Below are 10,110 nucleotides of genomic sequence, written 5' to 3' on the forward strand. Positions count from 1 at the left end.
CATCTTCAGACCATTCCTATTGCCCCTCGCCTTCCCCGGTTGACCACTTGACAAGCTTCCATGTGACTCTGGCCTGGCCTGAGACCTACTGATTCACAGAGATCCCCAACTGGAGAAAATGCACAGGAGTAAGTAGGAGACCTAGTCAAAGGGAAGACCAGGTCAGGGATTCACTTTTATTTTAGTCTAAACCACAGACAAGGAAAATCAGAACTTTCTCTTATTCAGGGTCCCCCATCCACAGGCTCTTCTTTTCCAGTAAAAAAGCTGAGCTGGGAGATATTTCAGGATTCCACAGTCATGTCTTTCACCAACACACAATTCATTCTTGTCTTGGAAATGATCAAAGGAAACCTGCTTATAAACAACACTGCCATATGACCAGAACCAGGAGAAAGATTGGGGAAGAGGTGTTCTCATGCCCAGGGGCTGCTTCGCCACGCTTGGAGGGCATTTGCAGAAGAATGAACAATAGAAATATGTATTTGTCATTCATTCATCTATTTATTCTTCAATCAATAGCTATTTTCTGAGCATGTTGGGCACTGAGGGCAAGGGGGAAAGACAACAATTAATTCATTTAACAAATATATATTGAGTACCTATTGCACATAATAATTGTGTAAATATTGTGTGTCATCACTTGGACTTCAATCACACAAGGGGACTGTCTATGTTCCAGGGAGTAAAGGTGCACCTGTATTTGTTAGGTTATGTCTATACCCCAACTTTGGTGGACCTCATGCAGGTTTAGCCAACGATCATTCCTCTAAGGTTGATAAGGTTATGATGCTATGCAATAAGAAAGCAACTGCTGTGTTGTAACGCCTAGGACAGATTTGACAAGACAGGAACTTCCTGCTACAGGGAGCAAATGATGTGTCACCTTCAACAAATGGAGAAAATGCTGTAATCTGTTCAATTACCAAAGCACAGCTCCACTTATGATGTAATTTGGAATTCTGGGTCTACTGAGTCTTATGCTCTTTATGGATTTATGCCTGCCAAAGAGATGATTTTCAACTTGAAATGTGATCAGTGTTTGACTTTGGAACTGGCATTCTAATGTAGCTTATTTAGTCCTCATGGCCATATATTAATGCTAGCTAGATTTAGAAATCTGAGGGACAAATGGAATAATGGGATATTTTTAAATGCAACCCTATTTCTAAACCAGTAACCTCTGATCCTACATATTTTGCTTGGTGCCCAGGTTGGGAGCACGTTTTTACTGCCATGCATGCTCCCAGCTTGTGCGTTAATAATGGGTACAAGTTTGGTATTATGCCAGCCCTGTCCTGGCAACCATTTTTGGATGGACTATTTCCAGCGAAAACAATAGCTTACCAAGCAGTTTTAAGGGAAGTGCCCGGTTAGGAACATAAATTCACAATGGTTGATAGATCCTCAGCTTTAAGGAAAAAACTAATCATCAGTTCCAAGCTGCCTGAGAAGAAACCACTCCAGAATAAGAAATCACAACCAGGAAATTATAAGCCATTATCAAAAGCAGTCCTTGAAAATCAAAGGAAATACGAGACTAAGAAAGCTGCAAAGCAGGAAATGACAAGAACCAAGATATGGCACCCACCCCTGCCCCACAGAGCACACCAAGGAACACTGTATCTTGGTTAACATCTGGAGACCGTGAGACAGATGAAAAATTCAAGATCCTAAAGAAGCCCCGAAAGCAACTAAACCTTGAAAGAGCAAGCAGCAACTGAAACATGGCTAGAAAAACAATGACTTGGAGAAAATTTAAAAAGATACCACCCTTCTCCAGGTAGATTTGGAATTGGTTATGTTAAAGATTCAGAGAAGGTAAGTTTTAGCATAAATCAGTGGAAACACAACCTGTGTATTAAACCCTGTAGAGCACTCTGAAGGTCGCCTGGCCACTATATACCCATACTTACTGCTCATCTATAATGCACCCATTTATCTAAGATTTGGCATATATGTGAAATTAGTTAATAATGTCCACTAAATTGACTTTTCCTACCTCTCAATACATGTTATAGAAAAGAGACGTGTCATATTTTAGATTCCACATGTAAGTGATATCATATGGTATCATATGTTTTTCTCTTTCTGACTTATTTCACTTAGCATGATAATCTCTAGGTCCATCCATGTTGCTGCAAATGGCACTATTTCATTCTTTTTTATGGCTGAGTAATATTCCATTGTATATATATATGGCATACATATATACACACACACACACACACACACACACACACACACACACATTCATCTGTCAATGGACATTTAGGTTTTCTCCATGTCTTGACTATTGAAAATGGTGTTGCTATGAACACTGGGGTGCAAGTATCTTTTCAAATTACAGTTTTGTCTGGATATATGCCCAGGAGTGGGGTTGCTGTGCTCATATGGCAACTGTACTTTCAATTTTTTGAGGAACCTCCATACGGTTTTCCATAGTAGCTGCACCATTTTACATTCCCACCAACAGAGTTGGAAGGTTCCCTTTTCTCCATACCCTCTCCAGCATTTGTTATCTGTAGACTTTTTAATCATGGCCATTCTGACCTAGCACAGGGAAATATATTCAATATCCTGTGATAAACCACAATGAAAAAGAATGTATATATATGTATAACTGAATCACTTTGCTGTACAACAGAAATTAACACATTATAAATCAACTATACTTGAATAAAATAAATTTTTAAAAAGAATTATAAAATACAAAAAAAATTAAATTAAATAAACCTTTGAGAAAATGCAAAAGAAGAAAAAAGAAAAGAGATGTGAATTTCTTAGCTAAGCTCAAGAAATTGAAAGTCAAGTATCATTGTTATTCAGTATGATTTACCATCTATGGATAAAGGCATTTTAAATTTAAATAAATGTAACCCATTAGATTGGTTAAAAGTAGTGCAAAACAAGCAAGGTGAACTAAAGTTTGTTTCTCTAATTTTAGAATGAATATTAGTTTTCTCCTGAACTTGTTGATCAGCATAAACTCAATAGAGTAATTTTGAAGAAAACTGAATTGCTTTATAGTTCACTTCCTTCAAGAATCTTTAAAGTTTTCATTTTTAAACCAAGACTCAGGCTTTGCTCTATCCAGTGAGGAGCCTGAATATATGTGTAGGTGTCATTTCTCCTCACAAAAAGGAATTGAGGCAATCTTTTTGGTGGCCTGGAATGGTCAGAGATGGCACTGGACACAAAATTCTGGTGTGCGGGAACCCCACCCCCTATTTATTTGTGCATATGTACTTTGTGCCTCCCATGAGCTAAGCTTTGTCTAAACATAGTCGAGATATAATAAAAAGTCCCGTGTGGGGACTGTCAGGAAAGACATTAATAATATATGTTAAAGTTTCCAGCAGGTAAAAGAACTTAAAAGAACTAAGAAACAAACACAAAAGAATGAGAACATGGAGAAAAGAATACAATGTGGCAAGAAAGAGACCTCCAGAGAAACTGCTTTGAGAAACCAGAGGGTGGGGTCCCCTCAGCTCCTGACTGGGAATGACACTTGCGGAGGAAGCCAAGGAAGTCACGTTTCCTCCAGCTCCAAATTCGTGGTGGTCTGGACACCAAAATGCTCTGCAGGAGCAGGGATCTGTGAAGCACCCAGCAGAGGCAGGTGTTGGCTGAAGTTTCTGGGGAGGGTACTGTCTACCCTTAGAGTGGTAGGTCTTCCCTGGTTTTTCTCCATTTTCCGTTTTTATCTTGAATGCAAATTTGAGTTGTTCGCACTGTTGCAGGACACAGGATTCATTTTTTAAACTTTATGTAGCTGTTCCTACCACCCATGCTGTAACTCATTTGGAGAACTATGCTCCTTCCCTGTGTGGGTGACATGATGCTGTCCTCAAACTTTATAACGTGGAAAGCAAGCTGTGATGGGTGGGGGGGGGGGGTGTTCCTGCTGTCGTGCTCTTTATTGCTGCATTGATGATGACCAGGGAAACAGGATGCTGATGCCACAGGACACCTTCAGACTGAGGTCACTGGGAAGTAAATGGTTACTTAGAGCAACAGCTGCTTGGAGAGGTGGGAATCTCTCCCGAAGGGAAAAGGCGATTCTCCTGGATGAAATAAAGGCTCTCAAGGCAAAATTTCCTGCCATTGCCCAAGGAGGGATAATAGAAATAAAGGGCTTAATTTCCTTCCTGTATATCTTAGTATAAGCCACCCAAGCCAGCTATGGCCCTGGTTTCCCAGCACAGAACCTCTGATGAGGTGAGCCAGACACCACATGAAAAGCAAAGGGCAGCATCTACTGAAGGGAAACAGACCTTCCCTCCAGTCCTAGAGAAAGTGTTAGAATTCCTCCTTGCACTGCTGTAGCCCTATGACCCACATCCTTTCCTTAATTCTTTGGCAGGAGAAACTGCAGGAAAAGCCTTCACTTCCCTCAGCTCCTGGAAAACCATTTGGAGTCTGGTTCCTGTCATCCCTGCAGCAGGGTCCTTTCCCTGGGAGAACCTGATTAAGTAACATGACCAAGAGATTTATTCTCAGGCTTGAAACCAGAGATAAAGGAAGGGCCTGGGAAGGCAAAGGAGAAATAAGAATCATGTTGAACTTCACAGGTTCCATTTGTGGTTTGGGAGGGGGATAGGGGGAGGGAAAAAGAGAAAAGAAAGATGTTTCTGCCTTTGCTTCTGCTCTACTCCAGCTAGGAAAGCATACAGTGGTCCATCCTGCCCGACTCCTCACGTTGCCCGGTTGGTGGAGGTGTGGTGACCCAGGTAGCACATCTGTCATTCATACTGTGTCAGAATCAACATGATACGATCTCAGGCCTCAGGGAATCTGCTCTCTATCCATTCTATAATCAGAAGCTGTCATTTTGGTCACATACAGTTTATTGAGCCCTTTCACATTTGTTCACTCAAATCAGTTAACTGAGAGACAATGTGGGCAAAGCACTGTGGGAGACTCTGGGCTCTAATAGTGAATAAGACAGGAATGGCTGTGTCCTCAGGGAGCTCCTAGCCCAGTGGGGAGACAGGCATGAAAAAAGTTGATAAGTCAATGATAGTGAAGTAATTGTATGTTGTGATAAACGTTGTGAAGAAAACAAATAGAAGCTAAGATGCAATATATGTTAAATATTGTATAAATGCAAATGGGTGCAATTCCTAAATTAAAAGGCAGAAGGGGAAATGGGAGTGAGGGCATTAAGCCCTGGATACAGGGTCATGTTTGGAGGGGATGAAAATGTTTTGGAATTGGCCGTCTGTGCATGGAAGAACTTATATATTGAATAGTTTAGTGTATGTTGGTGGAATGGGCCACCAACAATATTAGTGACCTTCAAACGCCAGGACGTGTAGTTCTTTCCTCTGAGTGGTTCAGTTGTTCCAGAAAAAGACCCTACAATCTCCCATGTTGGAGATGGAAGACTAAGGATGTCTCTAAATCAGTTAGCAACTAACTTAATTTTCCTTTTTCTCACCCAATTTTCTTATTTGCCTGTCTCCAAATACAGACTCTCTTTGTTCCAGTTTCTTTAGCAAAAGAAATCTCAAGTGTCCTCTTTGGGTGACAGAGGTGGCTATATAAATTGTGGCACCAAGTGCAAAATGAAAATGTGAGTCCCTTGTTCAAAAAGCTGGAGAAAAATGTTGTTAAAAGTTCTTAAATGTAAAGCTTTTCCCTTGTTCCATGATCTGAACTGTCCTAAAATCATTTAGAATTATGGGTTCAAGTTTTTATCAGTTGTCATTAATTATTTTAAAAGTTAATACTTTTTAGAATTAATAATTAACTATTTCTTTGGCTGACCACTACTCCCTATATTCCAAGTCTTCTTCAATTTAACATGGCAACAGTTTTGAAGATATTGCTCTATTGCTTTCAGAAATCCTCTCTTGCTTTTGAGAAATATAATTCCAATCTGATTCTTTTTCCTTTATAGAGAAATTACAATCTCTATTATTTTGCTTTATTAGACTTTAGGACACTCTTTTTCTGAAACGTCATCACGATGTGTACATGTGGCTTGTCTGTTACATTTGTCCTGCCTAACACCCAGTGGTCTGTTTGGATTTGAGGACTTATGTCTTCATTTCTGAAAATTTTGTCTTCTGTTATTTATTCCTCCCTTCAATTCTGTTTTGTTATTTTTTTCCCCTTGCCAATTGAATTAGGCAGAATTTGGAACAATATGATAAGCCCTCTCTGTCTCACCATGCTCCTTTAATACTTTCCATTTTCTTATCTTTGGGGCTATATTTTGGAAGAATTCTTTGTTGACATCCTCCAGCTTACAAATTCAATTTTCAGCTACATTAATTCTGCTCTTTAACCCACTTTTTAATTTCTTTGACCTTATTTTCTTTTCTCCAGATGTCTAAGAGTTTTGAATTAATTTATTTAGAAAATACTCTCATTTTTGCATTATTATATCATTTGATAACATTAATTATACTTATTCTAAAGAATTATACTTATTCTAAATTATTCTTGTTTTGATGCTTTAAACTTTGCTTCCTGAAGTAATATCTTTTTCATGTAATTTGTAATTTCACTGCAGTTTCAAAGTAATTTGACATGTCCTTCTGATGATGTTGATTTTCTTCCAGTGTTTGGAGGTTCTTGGTTGTGTGAACATCTTTGCATTTGTTTCCTTGACTGTGGAATAGATGGACATATATAACTTCTGAGTTAGGTTTGCCAGATAGATAGGTATAGATATGGAGAGAGAGAGATATAGATGTAGATATGATATAGATAGATAGATATTGAATGAATGGCATCAGTCTTCCCAGGAAGGCAGTCTATTCTGGTATTTAAATATTCAATATTTCATGTATTTTGGGTAGTGGACTAACCAGCAATGCCAATTACTAACTCTCTTACTTTGAGTAAATTATGTGTCTTCTCTGCTACTCAACTTTCTAATCAGAAAAATGGGTACAGCATAAGAATTAGGTGAGGATTAAGTGTAACCTTGCAAATCTGTACACTAGTGCCTGGCATATAGTAAACAGTAACACAAATGTTAACTGCTGTTTTAGTTGGTTCAAATCAGAACCCAGGAGTGGAGAAACTGACACCCAAAGAAATGAGTCACTTATGGTAGAACTGGTAATGTGATGATGGATGAAATATTTTGGTGAACAGGAAATGCCCAGTGCCTTGCTCACTGTCCCCTCATTGAAACCTGCCACTCTACCTACGTCTCTTATCCTGAAATGTCAGGTGGGAGTAGCCCTGAGGAACACCATGCAGCCCCAGGCCCGGCAGGAGGAGAATCTATAATCACTGGGTGTTACAGCTTTCTGCTGAGAACGGGAACCCACGGCGTCCCTTGGGGTTTCCATCCTCCAGGCCCATCTGTGTTTTTATTTTGATTTCCACTGGTAGATTTGAGGACAGCTGAGCATCTTCTTTCCTCCCAAGAACTGAGCAAGGCAAACTGTAGCCAAAATCAGCAGCTGTTGGCTTGCTTAATAGGGAAAATATCTCCCAGAGCTACCAAGGATACATGATAGAAGGGGATTGAAGAAGCTTGAGGTTCTTTTCCCAAGACATAAAGCAAATTTTAGTACAAAAAAATCGCAATGCTCACCTCTACGTGGGGACCTCTATGTGTTTTTCCAGAGGCACTGTCCAACCATTTGCAGTGGGCTGCACTGGTCCATAAATACATCCCCAGTTGTTTCTGCTTCTCTGTTCTTTCTGCATGGCCCCAAAGCTCCTTGGAGCTGAATTCCCAGGATATCCTGCTTTCAGGAGAAGCCCCGCACCCAGCCAGGAGTTCATCCCTTTCCAGACTAGCCATCAATCTTGCCCCCCAGGTCTAAAATCAACCTGTGAGTACAGACTTGGTGCCAATTTGTGGGCATTGGGTTTGCCCAAGTGTGGAGAAGGAGACACAGTGCTGAGAAGATGGGTGGTGACCTTGGATGTTAATTAATGCTACCCGATAGCAGCCAGCTCCTCAGTTACAGGCCTGGCAAATGAGAAACCAAACCGGGGCAGGGTAAGCCATCCCCCCCCACCCCCCGCCGGCCTCACGTTCCAGTCCTGCTCTCTCCCCCGTGTTTAGGGCCCCACCCTAGAGTATTTAGTTAAGCCTAATCGCCACCCCTGCCAGCACCACCCCGCTGCCTGGACATCCCCCTCCAGCTGAGCTGCCAAGAGGCAGACTGACTTCGGGGCGGGAGCAGACTTCCAGCTCTCTGAGCGCTGGAAGGAGCGAATGAGTCCAGCTGACACCTCTTCTTCTTAAGTGCTTCCAGCCCAGCCAGTCTGGACAGAGCAGATCTGCAAACAGGAGTGAATACGGGTCAGAAGGGAAGGGACAGCCTCTGAAGCTGGGGCCAAGGCTGGAACATTGCCCTTCTAGGCCAGCTTTTACCCGAGACTAGCCTGGCAGCAAATCAAGAACACGATCCTGAATCGGGACTCTGGACGGAGCATCAGAGCTGAGCCGCACACCAGATCAGGCCAGCCTGACATACCGCTGCTCTGGCTGGATTCTGCTCGCCAGAGGCCAGCTTGTTCCCAGCCCACTATTGTGGGACTGTCCTTCCTGCTATAACCTCAACCCCATTCCCGGAATTAGGTCTTATGCAGGTCTCTCTCCTCTTAGGGAAGGGCTTTTCCTGACGATGGTCCGGGCTTTGCGTGGTGCCAGTGACTACTTCAGGATTGCAACTATCAATCAATATAATCAATATAATATCAGTATAAAATTATATTAAGATATAAGTTTACAAATGTAAGGAAAGAAAAAGTATAGATTAATTGGAAAGAATGAGATCCAACCTCAGGATTCCCTTGGAACTTGATTTTCTTAGTAAATTTTACATCAGTTTCCCTTTATTTCTGCTTTTCTCTTTCCTATAACAAATAGAATCTGTATGTTTCAGGCATGGGAAAGGATTCTTATCCCTGAGGGTCCACGTGAAAAGGCCGTAAGTACTTACAATGCTGTGGTGTAAGTGTCAGCCCCAAAAGCCCTGCTCAGTGACACCAAACTAGTTTGCCAGTTTCCTGATGAATCTCTCATTAGTATAGGCGGACAAGGGCCAACTCAAACCCAGTGGCCCAAGCACCCTTTAACTGGATGGGGGCAAGGCAAACGATTCCACTGGACTTAGGTAAACCCTGGAGCTGCTTCCTACGGCACCAGCCGAACTTTTAACCTTCTGAGAAAGACAGCGCCTGAGATGTTCAGGGTAATGGGCTTCACAGACAGGGAAGAACACCAGGAAAGAGAAAGCCCCGCACAGCATGTCTATAGCCCAGCCCCGGACTCAGAGCTCCAGCCCTTGCCTTTCATCCTCAGGCCAACCCAATGTGGGTCACCCTCACCCTTGTCTTCAGGGCATGAATGGGACTGTCTAGTCGGGATTGGAGCCTTCCCTTCAGATGTTAAGAGTGCAGGAGCAGCTGCAGGTGAAACTCCAGGCCTGGTTCATCAGCTTGAGAATGAAAGCTGAACAAACATCCCCTGCCGGCCATGGCCAGGCCCAGCACCCTCCGTGAGCACAGCGTGGCTTTGCTGCCCTCCTTCTGTGCCTCAGAGCCATCGGTGAGGCGCCATAGCCTCTCACTCCTAACCTGTAGAATTACTCATGCTCAGAGGTGAGAGACCCAGTGTGTACCCACCAAGCTCCTGGAAAAAGGGAGCCAGCCTTGGCTCGGGCACCCAGGGTGACATGGTGACTGCTTTCCCACATGGCTGCCCCTGGGGTTGCTAAAACAGAATGAAATGAAATCTGTCCCCTGCAACTTCTACCTACAGATCAAAGTTCTACCCTATGGTGACTACACAGAACCAGTTTGTTTTCTCTACCACATTGTAGTTCTTTAAACATCTGGAGACAGTCATCGTTTTTCTCTCAAGTCTCCTCTTTTTTTCAGATTAGACAGTGCTCTTGGATTACACAGTTTTTTCACACTTCTCTATACAACATGGTTTCTGATTCCTCAAGATGTTAGGCACCTCCTAACATTTATTTTCAAGGTTCTTCCTGTTATGCAATGGACAGTTAAAATATGAAGTTCCAGACCAAGTAGCCAGCACAGAGGACAGCAGAACTCTCTCTTTCTCTGATCCACACTCCATTTCTCCACTAATGCAGTCCAGATTTGCCTTCTTAGCAACAT

The 10,110-nt window shown here is 42.2% G+C and overlaps 1 pseudogene; it reads left to right on the forward strand.

The window, feature by feature from the left end:
- Nucleotides 1–673: 673 nt before the first annotated feature.
- Nucleotides 674–1,651, forward strand: LOC132350734 (eukaryotic translation initiation factor 2A-like; annotated as a pseudogene).
- The last annotated feature ends 8,459 nt before the right edge of the window (nucleotides 1,652–10,110 follow it).

The sequence above is a fragment of the Balaenoptera ricei genome, chromosome 16 (genome assembly GCF_028023285.1).
Source record: "Balaenoptera ricei isolate mBalRic1 chromosome 16, mBalRic1.hap2, whole genome shotgun sequence".
NCBI classification, from domain to species: Eukaryota; Metazoa; Chordata; class Mammalia; order Artiodactyla; family Balaenopteridae; genus Balaenoptera; species Balaenoptera ricei.